We start from the raw sequence: 14,056 nt of genomic DNA, 5'->3' as shown, positions 1-14,056 counted from the left end.
CTTTTCCAGTTGATTTGGCTTGAAAATATTCAAAGATTAAATGTATCAATACCAAGAGCATCCTTAAGAATTATTCTCCGTGTTCTACATCTTACATCACATATAACTAATGAAAATTAAATTACAGTTTATGAGCAGCGAAGCAGAAATTCCATCCAGAACAGCTGCCAACAGATGGATGGCTCTGGCTATGGAACAGGAGCTAATAATGCACCTGTGGCTGACTCAGACCCTGCAGAACAGGGAGCAGCAGAGGAGGGAACTGCACGTTCACAGTATGTATGGCTCATGCCCTGCCAAGCACAGAATTTTGTGCCTTCTTTTCTGTGTGTGACTCAGCCATACAAGTATGCCTACTTACTCTACTTAATTCCCTCCTTCTCCCACGTTGCATGAGGATCAAATGATGCCATTTGCATTTGGGGAGAAAAAGGCAGCCCAAGGCAGATGCACAGCTTCGCACACAACCTTAGAGACGAGTGTGGGGGGAGTATGGCAAAAAATGGGCATTGCTTAACTTCAAATCCCAGAGCTGAGTGACTGACTACACCTTTCCTCTAGTGAAACCAGGACAGTCTTTTCCTCTGGGCAGGAAAAACCCGAAACCTCATTAACAGCAACAAACAGGGTTAAAGACAGCAGGATTTTTCAAAGGAAATTTGTCATGCCTACTCAGTGCAGTTGTGTCATTATGTGAGATTTTATGTATCAGTAATCATTGAAGTGTGGTGATATTAACAGCTGCATGTTCTTTCTACTTCTCTTCCCTCTAGTGCACAGCAAGGAGTTATTATTAGGTGTCCAATTTGCATGGATTTTTACTCAGAGGTGAGGATCCTGTTGTCATTCTTTCTGCATTATGGGAGGAGGAGGATGCCAGAAGGGGGGCTGCACTGATCAGTTGGCTGATGTGGGATGCTGTGGGCAGCTGGCTGGAACCACAGCCCCTGCTGTGAAGCTCCTCAAGTCACTTCTTGGTGAAGTGATGCTGGCCTCATTTGCCTGGTGCCAGTGGAGCAGCAAACTCCAATTCTTTCTCCCAACACATGTTGTGGTTTTCTTTCTTCCAGATCATGCAAAGTGGACGACAGCTTGTGGCAACCATGTGTGGCCACCTCTTCTGCAGTGAGTGCCTCCCTGTTGCTCTGGAGACTGTTGGCACCTGCCCAACCTGCAGAATGGAACTGACTCCAGACCTGTATTTTCCCATCTACATATGAGTGTGTCTGCTTCTCAGGACACACTCAGATGGATCTTGGAGCATGGGCGATGTAAAGACTTGTTTCCCGATGTATATAATTGTTGCTGTATATAGTTACATTTTTGCTGAATTCAATTAGAAATAAAGTTTTGATTGATTTAATCTAGTCTGTCTGCTTCTCTGTTCTGGACTCTGCTGACAGACGGAGATGTTGTTGAACAGGTGGAAATAAGGCTCTTGCTTTGAGCAGTCAGAAGGTCGTTCTTTTCATCACATTGTAGTCATTGATTTGGGAGAAATGTGCTAAAGCCATGAGCATTGCATTTCTTGTGGCCAGCATGTGTTGTACGGGGAAAAAGGAACAGGCCCTGCTTGGGGTGCGAGGGATTCAGTTTCTCAGGGCACACTCTGGTGGATGCTTTGGTGGAAATGTCATGATTTCATCGCTCAGCATGCAAGAGTAACATCCAAAGAAAGCAACATTCTTTGACAATAAGTAGTACATCAACAAACTGCTGCATCCAGTCTTGTAAGGTTTCATTAGAATTAGGATCTGGAGGCTTTTGAAGGAATGTGTTTTTGGATGTAGGAAGCTGGTTACTGACTTGGAGCTGGTATCAGTACAACTCTGTTGTAGCTGCAGTTCCTTCAATTCTGGCATTATAATCCTAAGGTAGATAGAAAAGAAATGCAATTGTCCAGAGATATAATAATTGGACACTGGGGAGGAAATAAAATTTCTTGTGTTACATAAAAGTAATAAAGAGGCAAAGACAGATCTCCAGTAAATAATGCAACAGTAAATTCATTGTGCCATGATACAGAGTACTGAAAACTAAACTTTCCTTACTTCCAGCATTGTCTTGAAGCCCACTTTTCTGTCTTTCTTCGTTTCAGTGTTTTTTTCCTTTAGAGTTCTGTAATTTTTTTCACCTTTATGTAGTAGGATCTCAAAGGCCTCTGCAGGGTCCCTATCTATTGTTTCATAATTATTAGAGAATGATAGGTCAAGTGTTCCCAAAAGGATGTTGTAGCTATCAAGAAGGACAGGAAGTACCTTCACAGCTTTTCTAAAAAGTGTTTATGAGGGGAGGCGATACTTATTTCTCAAGGAAGCTGCACAGTTAGATGGGAGTCACAGACGTGTTAGGTTAGAGGACTTCCAAGAGGCCTTCCTCTCCTTTTCCCTGTTGTGGCAATGAGACTGACCTCCATGTAGGTCATTGGGTATTCCTTCAGAGCAAAAGACTTACCTTTCTGAAATTATTGGTCAATTTCCCCAGGTTTTATAACCTTTCAAAGACAATAATTAGCTGCTGCATGATTACTCCAGCCAGCTCTGCCAGGACTCTCAGGTGGGTCCTCTCTACTCTTATGGACTTGTATGAGTTACACAACTGCAGCCAAGTATGGGAAAAGAAATTGTGGCTGTGGTAAAATGGGAAATGGCAAACATGGAGGAAACGGGTACATTTCCTCGCCTCTGAAAAACACGGGTAAGCCTGAAATGTAATTTATAACTTATTTGGGTTAAAAAAAAAAAAAAAAAAAAAAAAAGGATAAACCCCCCATCTAGTAGCTACCTTACTGATCAGATGTTTTAGCCTGATATTCTCCAGATAGCTGGAGTACATCTGGTACAGGCATGTGGAGAGGAGCAGTGAGGTATAAATGTGCAGAGAGGGGAGGGTGAGCTGAATTAAGCATGGTTATTTGACATGCTCCAGCTGTGGAACTCTCCCTCTAGCAATTTTCCCCTCCCCTGCCATATGTTTGCAGAAAGGTTTTTAATCTGGTATGTCCTGGACTGTGGACCATTTTTGGTTTATTTGTGGCTGTTTGAATTGATAGAGGTAAGAGCTGCTTATGTGGCGTTTGGGATTTTTTGTCTTTTTGTGACAGGCTGATCTCAAATTTGGTTGCATTCAGTCTCTATAAAAAATGCACATTAAAACACAAGCATAAGCTGAAGAAAATAATGTAGGCTATTTTAACAGCTTATATGTAAAGAATCCTACTATTTTGCAAAGAAAAGACAAAAATGGTGGTCTGGGATATCATAACCAACTTCTTGTAGAGCTCTTGGGATGCAAATAAGTTTGCAAACTCTAAGTTAAGTGATTGCATTTTAGAGCGTGCATATTTCTATTTAGCCAGTGGAATGTCCCACAACAACTACCAATAAGCTGGGTTTTCAATTAGGGTTTTAAATAGAGGAGGTTTTAAATAAGGACAATGAATTTATGCGTAGTTAAAATAGATGATAGGGAAGGATCATGGGGGATGGAAGCCTCATAGTTTTGAACTTAGGCCAAGAATTTTGAGCCAACTGCTATTCATTACAAATATTCATTTGTTGCTCCTTTCTCAGGGGTGCCAATGTTGGCAACCAGAAGAATCAAAGTTTTGATTCATTACTGCAAATCCCAGGCACCCTCCTTCAACTGAGGTCTGCAATGGGCAACTTCCTAAAATTACCTTTTATCCAATTTTATTCTGCAACTATGAAAAGGCTGTAGAATTGCTGAACTTCTGGTTATTATTTGGGGTTTGTTCAGCTAACATTACTTTTCAGTTTAAGCTGTAGATTCTCTCATTAATAAATGAAAGGAAGTGAAAAAAAAGCCAAGTGTTTATAGGCTTATTCCTGCAAAAACTTCAGGATGTCTCTCATGTATATTAAACACTTGTGTACACATCCCCCAGATCAAAGGCTGTAATTTTAACAAGCTGGGGTCTCTGTATCACTCCTGACAATTTTAACTTCTGTACAGTACTAGCTGCCTCCACAGAATCCTCATTGAAGGTGTAGTCAATGATGGATACTTATCTACTTGCTTATCCTGCAGTCATATCAAAGAGTCTAGGTAGATGTGAGAGTCTCAGAGATGTTTCTCTTCACATGTGACCCAGTAAAAGGATGCTGTCAGGCAGATTTATGCCCTTAGTTTAGGGTTACTGAAAGAATGTTTGAGCTTAATACTTAATTGGAACATTTCCATCAATTTCCTAAGGGAAATAACAGTAATTTTGGTTTTCTACTTTGATGCAAATATTATCATCGTGCAGTGCCTGTAACCTGACACAGTGTAGTTACACCAGGTTGTAATATCAGAGCACAAAATGAAACAGAAATCAAAAAGAAATTTCCAAATTCTCACTGCCCTAACTCAATTTCACCTTACTTGACTGCAACAATTTTTAGCACTGCTAAAATTTCAACATGACAGCATCCTTCTAAGTCAGTCAGGGTCACACGTGTAAAAGCCTAGCCCTGCAGTGTCAGGTGTGAACACATGAAAGATGTGACTAGGTGTGTAGAAGCTTTCTCTACAAGTGACCAGAAGCCCCAGCAGCAGAGATACTCACGTTGGCACTGTCCCCAAGCCACTGGGGCCCAGCCCCAGCAGCAGTCAATTCTGCTTCCAAACCAACACAGTCCTGCAGATGAGACCATTTGTCTGGGCCACCTGTTCAACAACACAGTTCAACAAAGTCTGGTGAAACTTTCTGAAAGTACCTAAAATCATCCTAGAGTAAAAGAAAAAAATCTACCAACCAACCAAAACATCCTAAAAGAAAAAGAACAGCAAAAAACCCTCCTGCATAGAGATATGTATTTTTTTACTTTTATTGAGAGAGTAACTGCTCTCAGCTAATACTAAGATATCTCTATCATTAATACTTTGTTTACTTCAAAAAATGCAAATGACAATAGGTGAAGAGGGGAAAAGATAATTAGGATAACTGAGCAAAGCCTGAAAAAGCTGACATGCTTTGCAGTACGCTCACTGCTGCCACTCCCAGGCTGGCACTGAACAGAAGTTCCAAAGTCTGAAACAGAATTTATAGTATGGAATAAATGCCTTCATAATGTTTAGGCATTGTTTCAGTTCACAATATATGGCAAAATTTTCTCACTGATATGGCCAACCTGTCTCACTGAAACATTAATGGAAAAAAAAGAATGAAAACAAAAGCTTCTTGGACTCTTAAGCAGAAATTAAGTATAAAAGGAGAGCTGCACTCTTCCCTAGTTCCAAAGAAAACATACCACGGCCTCACGCAGTTATAAACTAGTACCACGAATCAGCAATGTCTTTTAACGACAGGCTGGAATCCCGTGAGCGCTGCGTTTGAGCAAATCCTTATTTATTAAAAAAAAGAAAGGAAACCCTGGGAAGGGCGGGGGTGGCGCTGGCCGCTTGCCCCGCACGGCGCAGGGTCGCGACACTGACAGCACACGAGCCCTGGAGGACACGGCGCGACACGGCCCGCGGGCACACGCGCCCCGAGCTTCGTGCCAGGACTCGAGCCGCGACCCCGCCGCCGTCTGTTCGCAGCGCCTCCGGGCGCCAATAAACTCATTTTATCACTACAGCACGCGATGCGCTTTGTTTTTAATTCTTGCGGGACGCGACCCCGCCAGAGAAATGAACTCCTCTTACACCTAAGCCCGCGCTGAGGCTGCCGAGCCTGGAGCGGCACTCGGAGAGCGGGAGGCTGAGGGCTCCGTGCCGGGGGCTCGGGAGCGGCACTCGGAGGGCGGGAGGCTGAGGGCTCCGTGCTGGGGGCTCGGGAGCGGCACTCGGAGGGCGGGAGGCTGAGGGCTCCGTGCCGGGGGTCTCGGGAGCGGCACTCGGAGGGCGGGAGGCTCAGGGCTCCGTGCCGGGGGGCTCGGGAGCGGCCCCGCGCCTCCACGTGCGGCCCAGGCCCGGCACCGCTGCCCGCACCGGGAGCGCCACACGCGTCCCGCTGAGGGCTCCGGCCGCCCCGCCTCGCCAGGACCCAGCCCCGATGCCAAGCAGGAGCCCGGGGACCACCACAGCGCCCCGCGTCAGCAAGGGGAGAGCCCGGGCTCCCTCCGCTCTTCCTGAAGGAACGGAGACTTCGCCCGCCCGGCCGGTCCCGGCCGCCGCCCCCGCTCTCCCCGCGCCTACCTTCTGTCGAATTCCGCGGCCGCCCCCAGCGGGAAGGCAGGACGCCAGGAGCGGCCGCAGGGAGAGCTCCATGGCGGGCGGCGGCCCCAGGCGGGCGGCAGTGGCGGAGGCGCTCCCGCTGCCGGGCGGGCGGGCCGGGTCCGGCTGCCGCCCAGGCCGGCCGCGCTGCCACGGCTCCGGGGCGGCGGCGAGCTGCGCGCCCTCCCTTTCCCTCTCGCTCTCCCTCTCCCGGTGCCTGCCCGCCCGGCTGCCAGGCGGAGGAGGCGGGGAGCGGCAGCGCCGCCCGAGCCCGGCAGAGGCGCCCTTGGCCCGCCCGGGGCCGCCCCCGCCACGGGCACCGGGCGTGCGAGGACACCCGGGCCGGGAGGGCCCAGCGGGAGCCGCCGCCGCGGCAGCGAGGCGCACAGCGCGCTCCGGGGCGCTGAGAAGGTGGGGCTTCCTTGGCAGGAGCTTTTGTGTCTTGAGCTTCCTGAAGGAAGATGGTTACGCCCTCCTCTCTGCGAGGCTCCCGTCTAAAGCCAAGAGCGTTACGATTTGGCCTTCTTTTATCAGCCAAACCTCCCCAACAGCAAAGCTTTCTAAAAGACTTACAAGGTGTATATGTATGGGATTTTTTCTGTCTCAAACGCTCCTATTAATAGCTCTCAGGTGTTGGTGTGTGTGACATCAGTCCTTGTTCAGAAGAAAAAGTGACAAGTTTAAACACTAACCACACAGCATGTAATGTGCTTGCACCGCTACATGCAGCAACGACTGCATCGTGCTCCCCACTAACATGTTAAAATACAGCCCTTATTTTTGTTTGGTTTCTATGAACTACGGCTTTGGGACTTACCAAAGGACACTTCTAATAATAGCCTGTCACCAGTCTAGGGTCAGAGCTGTTCAGAGATCCCTCTGAGTACAGACAGATGGAGTCAACCACTTGGACTGAGTTGCAACATTTGTTTGATTTGTGCCTACCTCAAGGCTAAAGCTCATCAGCTGTTCCTACAAGGGTCTGGCTGTAGCTTAGAAGCAGAAACCAACGATTTTCTATGGTTTGTGCTGTAACACAAAGCCAAACCCTTCAGGAAGCAGTTGGATGCCAATCACGACTTAAAGCTTTGGATTTCAGCTGGTAGGGTCTGTGCAGAGCATTTTCCACCCTCAAAACACTTCATAGATAATTCCAGTAATACTGCACAAAGGTCGCATTTTTTTCTCAAGATACAAATTGTGCCAATAAGCCTTCAAAAATTACACCTTTCCTCAGAATGGTTTTATCACCGTCTGCTCACATATGAGCAGAAGCCCCCCTCCAATGCTCCTTCCCCTCTTCTTTTCTTTTCATGACCATACAATCCCCATTATAAGCTTTCTGACCACATCATCAGCCCAGAACTTTTCAGACACAGAGAAAAAACAACTGTAGAAGCTCTGAAGGGATGATTCTGCAAGGTGCTTGTACCTATGCTCAGATAACATGCAAGCCACCTCAGAGGACTTAGATATAAAACCTGCACTGAGGACCAAACCTGGTTTCCTCCATTCATATGAGAAGCTGATAGCCAAGCAGTTGTAAGGGAAATTAACCCACAAACACCAGAGGTTTATGTCCAAAAAGGAGACAGAGGAGTCCTTTTTGCTTTATTCGAATAAAGGGAGAGTCCATGGGGCATTCCCCTGGGATCTCTCAAATTTTTGGAGGACGCAGCCTCCCTTTTTATCCTATTTTCCCGGCCGCTTTTCCCTCTCTCTTTCCCCATTGGCTGAGGTACTCGAGAGGCACAGACTTCCCGGAACGCCTGACACCTGACATTCCCCTCTAATGTATAACCCTCCCTTTTAATTTTTAATTCTTGTAGAATTCAGTTTTCCCCCTCCCCGTTGCTTCTTTCATCTTCTGTTACCCAATTTTATTTACCAGCAAACCTACAGTTTGTTTGTAAAGGCAAATCTCTTTTTCCATTCATCAATCAGTGTAATCCCTCCCATTGTTTCTTTTATCTATAGGTGCTAACTTTACCTACCAACAGATCTACAGTTTGTTTGTAAAGACAAATGTAACATTCCTCTCAATCCCTCCTCTTTTATTTTTAGTAATTGTCTTTACAAACTTTAGCTATCACTGTCTTAATTTCTTGTTCTTGTGTCCTTTTTGGTTTTGCAATTATTTGCAATGACATCAATTTCTGTCCTTTTGTAGCCATCTCTGGGTCAGTAGGCATGGCTATAACCTGCATCCCCTTGATCACATGTTGAATAAGTTGTATTAAGCAAGGGATCATGCATGGTAAAAAGATTAGAGTTGCTACAGCACATAAGAAGAAAAAAAAGCAGTTGTTTAACCCACAGTCCACCAGGTAGCCATGAAAACATGTCCCATTCCCATCCTTTCCATGTTTGGACAGGTACATGAACTAACTTTCTTATTCCTTTTGCTATTTGTTTCACCACCTTTCCATTGTCATCTATTTGCAAACAGCAGTTTGAGTCATTTAATTTGCCACACACGCCCCCTTCTTCTGCTAATAAGTAGTCTAATACCATCCGGTGTTGAAATATTGCATTTCTCATCTGAGTACATTGGTCAGCAAGAAGGTCAAGAGCTGTAGCTGTCTGGTTACTTACTATTTCAAAGACAGCTTGTAACTTAATTATCCGATTTAAATTATAAATGGGTTCTCTGACACCTGATATTAATTCACTAGGATTCCAAGTGGCTGGGCCATAGTGTTGTATGATTCGTTCAGGTGACCACTCATCATTACCCCACTTTTGGGTGCTCCCCCCAGCCAGGGATACATCAATTGACCGCTTTTCCCTGATTAGATCATCATATACATTGATTCCTAACTGGTTTCCCTGAACTTGTGGTAGCAGAAAGAACAGAGGTTTAATATACTCCACATAACATATTCCTGACCAGTTTGGGAGTAACCTGCGATAGGCATATTGGCCACAAATCCAGCAATGCCCCTTTAAAGCCCACGTCCCGTTGGTAAAGGGACCTTCCCAATTTTCATGATCTACTGGGGGGTCAAAATACAGCTTGCTTCCTGGGCCTAATGGTCCCCCAAGAATAGTTACCCCACCAAAAGAATCACAGTATTTGCACTTCCATGTTCCCACATGAGGTTTCCAGCTGCAGTTACATCCCAGATCTGTTTTATTAGATTGGGACCAGAACCTGCTAAAAAGAGTTCGAGTTCCATTCCGGTGTTGCCACTTCCACTGATAGTCACGAACAACATGTGTCCTACTTGTGGAATTATCTCGGGGGCAGCTTAAAAATAAGGAGTCAAAAAACTTATCCCTCCCCACTGCTTTACAGCCTTCCAAATCTTTCTGGTAAGTATGGTAGGAACATTTTACCCAGCTACCATTTGAGAGCTTAACATGAGTTTGATTCCATCTGCCCTGATATCTGGAACAATCATAAGGAAGGCATTTGGGGGTCCAACAATCTAAACCCAAAGATAAAGTCCAGTCACAAACACTTTTCCCCACGTATATGCTTCCTGTTCTATTTAGACAATAAGTACCTCTTTCAGAAGAACGAAGCCGCCATAGACTTCCTTCTTCATCCCAGAATCCTGTTCCATTATGGACTTCACTCAGGGTGCTAACCCACCATTTAGGTTTGACTGGGCTGGCACCCATGGCTAGTTTTCAGATTCCTCTGGCCTCCCACAGACCCAGCAATTGCTAAGGTTAAAGGTTTTTGCTACTTCTCCTCCTAAGCTTAAAAACTTATTTTCCATTCTTGGCTTCACCCTTACTGACAGTATAAAGCTAAGATCATTAAGAGAAACATTTGAATGGTGTAATGTAATTTCGTTACCTAATTTTTACTTTCACATTGTCTTCTGCACCTGTGGTGAGTGAAGGCACAGAAACAGCCTAACATAAAGAAAACAGTGACAGCAAAGGGCTGGCCCCCCAGTGACTGGAGATCCGAGAGGTGGGATGCCCACACAAACCATTTCAGCAGGTAGTCCGTGGGTAGGCACACGAGGCTTCCCCTGATGTCGACGCATTCACTACTGCTCCAGTCCACTCCAGCTGAGTGTCACTCGTGGCTTCCCGTCCTTCTCCTCCAGCTGAGATGTCCAAATCTCTGGGGCCTCAGAGACCTTGACTCGAGTGTGATGGGTCCACCCATGTTCAGCTGTCTTCACGGCTGTTTCTGTGGTCAGCAACACCTGGAAATGTCCATGCCACTTCACCACCAGCGGTGCTTCTTTCCCCTCCTTAACTAGGATCCCATCTCCTGCCTGGATGTCGTGAACAGCAAAGTCCAAAGGCAGGGTCTGTGCCAGCTGAGCCTCCTGTGGAAGAGATTTCACAAGAGACAGTATCCCAGCCACACAATGTTTCAAATGCACATCATCCCCCCCCCACTAGGCTGAGAATTGCAAGGGTAAGGAAACTTCGTTCTTCCCATAGTTTCCCAAATGCATGTATCACCCCATATGCATATTTAGAATCGTAAAAACATTCACTGTCTTGTCCTGGTATAACTCACAGAGTCTGATAAGCACATACAGCTCAGCTGTCTGAGCTGACCAGGCAGGGGTAATGTCCCCCCTTCCTGTAATTGTTTCCCATTCATGATAGAGTATCCTGTAAACAGCTTCCCTCTATTACCCTTGAAGGCCCATCAATGAACACATTCCCTCCCTCAGGCCAGGGAGTACCTCTCAAATCTTCCCTAGCTTTAGTCTGGAGATCTATAACCTGGATACAATCATGACTTTCCTCCCGCCTCCCCCTTTCTTCGTGGCCATTTAAACAGGAGGCTGGATTTAAATTTGCCCCATTTTTAAATTCTAAATCCTCCTGTTCCATTAAACAAGATTCATATTGTAGTAATTGAGCACTCATCATCCACTTAGAGGCTCTCTCAGTTAACAAAGCTTTAATTGGATGCTAAACTTTTTACAATTAGATACCGTCCCCTTGTCAGCCCCTATCAGAGCTGCGGTCACAGTTTCTGCAGACAATGAGGCCAGCCTCTGGCTGCTGGGTTAACAACTCAGAAAAATAGGTAACAGGCCTCTGTATTCTTCATTCTCTTACACTAAAATTCCTTTAGCATGACCCAGCTCAACACCCACATGTAGTTGAAATTCTTTTTCTGCATCTGGAGGATCTAAGACTGGGGCATTAACTAATTTGTCTTCTAATTTTCTAAAGCTTTGCTCTCCTTCTGGTGTCCATACCACGACATTAGGACTGTTTTGGGTTAAAAAGTTACATAAAGGTTTAGCCACAACAGAAAAATCCTCGATCCAGGTTCTACAGTACCCCACCAACCCTAAAAATTGTCGTAGCTCCTTTTTAGTGTGGGGTAATGGTATTTGCAAAATTTAACTATTCTTTCTGGATCAATACACCATAACCCCTCAGTCAGAATGTGTCCCAAATATTTGACCTTATTTTCTACTAACTGAGCTTTCTTTTTAGACACTCTAAGTCCTTTATTCGCAAGGAAATTAAGCAATTTTACAGTAGCCTCTTCAACCACCTTTTCCTGCTCCCCCGATAACAGCAAATCATCTACATACTGCAATAGCTTAACTCCTAAGTGTGGAGTGAATTCTCTCAATATTTTCTGCAAAGCTTGGTAACTCTATATATCCTTGAGGAAGGACTGTCCATGTCAGCTGTTGTTTTATCATTTTCCCTTCTTCCTCCTGTTCCCATTCAAAAGCAAAATACTGTTTATTATCTTCTGTAATCAGACACCCCCAGAAAGCATCCTTCAAATCCAGTACAGAATAATATTGATGTGTAGAAGGGATCTGATTCAGGATTGTATATGGATCCAGAACTGTGGGATGCCTTGGTTTGACAATTTCATTTACTATTCTTAAATCCTGCACCATTCTGTATGTTCCATCTGGTTTCTTAACTGGCAGGATAGGGGTATTATAAGGAGACATACATGGCTCCAAAAGACCCGCTTTTAGCAGGGACTCAATAACAGGCTGTAACCCCTTCTTTCCCTCCCTTGAAAGAGGATATGGCTTTTTAGACACCACTTATCCCGGTTGCTTTAAAGTAATTTGGAGAGGTTCTATATCTAGTTTTCCATATTTCCCTGGGACTGCCCACACTTCCAGGTTGATTTCAGTATAAGCCTTCTCAGATATTTTACACAAAGATACTACAGTTTTGGACTCCGTGTCACTTCTTACAATACTAATTTGCATTCCCATTCTAGCCATTAGATCTCTTCCCAGTAAATTACAATCACAATTAGGAACAAACAGGAATTCATGCAGTTCACACTTGACCCCCACATTGATTAACAGTGGTTGAATAAAATACATTTGCTCATCCTTTCCACTCACTCCCTGAATAACCACAGATCTCTTTGACAATTTTCCACCCCTAGGTATAAAATTTAAGGTGGATCGAGAAGCCCCTGTGTCTACCAGAAAACACACCTCCTCTCGATCCAGACCCACCTTAAAAGTTACCAAGGGCTCCTGAGTGGTGGGTCCTTGATATAATAGGAGCCCCTGACAACCCTAACAATCCATTTCCATTATCCTCTGGACTTCCTCCTCCTGAGGGTCCAGGTGTTTCTGCGGACACTCATTTTTCCAATGCCCTTCTGCCCTGCAGATAGCAGACTGGTTCCTCCCCAGCCGGGGTTTGGATTGGCTATCCCCTGCTGAAGATGGAATGCGTCTGCCATTTCCCTGTGGCCGACCACGTCCTTTCTGTCCCGGGGGACCCCTTGGACCCTGCGGTTTATTCCTCCAGGGCTGCAAAAACTCTGCCATCATCCTTGCCTTAACCTTTGCCTTTTCCTCATCCCTTCTTACATATATCTGCTGTGCTTCTCTAATCAATTCTTCCAGAGGCTTATTTTGCCACTCTTCATCTTTTTGTACTCCTTTCCTTATATCAGGCCAAGCCTTAGTAACAAATTGCACTTTCAGCAATGTGTCAAAGGCTAGCCCCTCAGGATCCATCCCCCCATGTTTCCTCAAGGCATCCCTAACACTCTCCAACCAATGAGAGGGACTTTCCTGTTTCTCCTGTTCTAACAACATAACCTTAGCTACGTTGTTAGCTTTGGGAACAGCTGACTTGATTGCCCTGATCAGATAAGCACGGTAATCACAGAGGAGAGCCAGACTAGCCTGGTTATTTGGGTCTCACTGGGGGTCCGTCTGGGGGATGGCACCATCTACGGTAGGTGCATTAGGTCCAGCCCCCCCTGCTGCCTGTGGATGTTCATCCTCCCACAGCTGACGAGCTTTCTGCAAAATCATCTGTTTCTCTGATGACCCAAACAAAATTCCCAAAAGAAAATCCCAATCCTTCTATGTATAATCTACATTTCCCAAATATTCCTCTATCTTTTCCCCCACCCCTATGGGATCATCAAATATGGGGGTAATTCTTTTTTCAGTCCTCTTATATCCTGGGTAGTAAGTGGTACAATCATAAACTCAAATCCTCCTCCTAGACCCCGCAAAGGAACCTGGCAGAGTGGTATCTGGTGTACCCTGGTCTCTAGGGGAACTTCTGATGTCCAAAATTGAGTTCCTCTTCTAGTTCTAGGGGGTAATACCACATGCTGCTCCCCTCCCCCAGCAACATAATTATTCTCAGGTGGGGCTGTAGGAATAACCGTTCCATTATCCCTTTGCTCTGGAAGTTGAGGATACAGGGGACCTGCAACAGGCCCTAGGTCAGCTGGCAACACTGGAGAGCAAGGCGGGGGAAAGTGCTGAAAAACATCCCAATCTTCACCATTTTCCTCCTCCTCCCCTTTTTCCTCTTCTTTTTTTCTTAAAACATAGATTTCTCCTGTTGCTTGTCTAAACCATATTAATCCACATTCCCTTTCAATCCATCTCTTCCAATTCTCCTCTAAATACCATCACAGAATACGACACAAATGAATTTT

General features: G+C 45.4%; 1 long non-coding RNA gene across 1 annotated transcript; it reads left to right on the top strand.

The window, feature by feature from the left end:
* The first annotated feature begins 238 nt into the window (after positions 1-238).
* On the top strand, positions 239-1,175 carry LOC306815920. Its single transcript, XR_013777525.1, has 3 exons — positions 239-275; positions 774-828; positions 1,071-1,175. It is a non-coding gene; the product is annotated as an uncharacterized lncRNA (long non-coding RNA).
* The last annotated feature ends 12,881 nt before the right edge of the window (positions 1,176-14,056 follow it).

The sequence above is a fragment of the Erithacus rubecula genome, assembly GCF_903797595.1.
Source record: "Erithacus rubecula genome assembly, contig: scaffold_291_arrow_ctg1, whole genome shotgun sequence".
Classification (NCBI taxonomy): domain Eukaryota; kingdom Metazoa; phylum Chordata; class Aves; order Passeriformes; family Muscicapidae; genus Erithacus; species Erithacus rubecula.
Note: the sequence above shows the minus strand (reverse complement) of the source record. Positions and strands in the feature narration are given on the sequence as shown.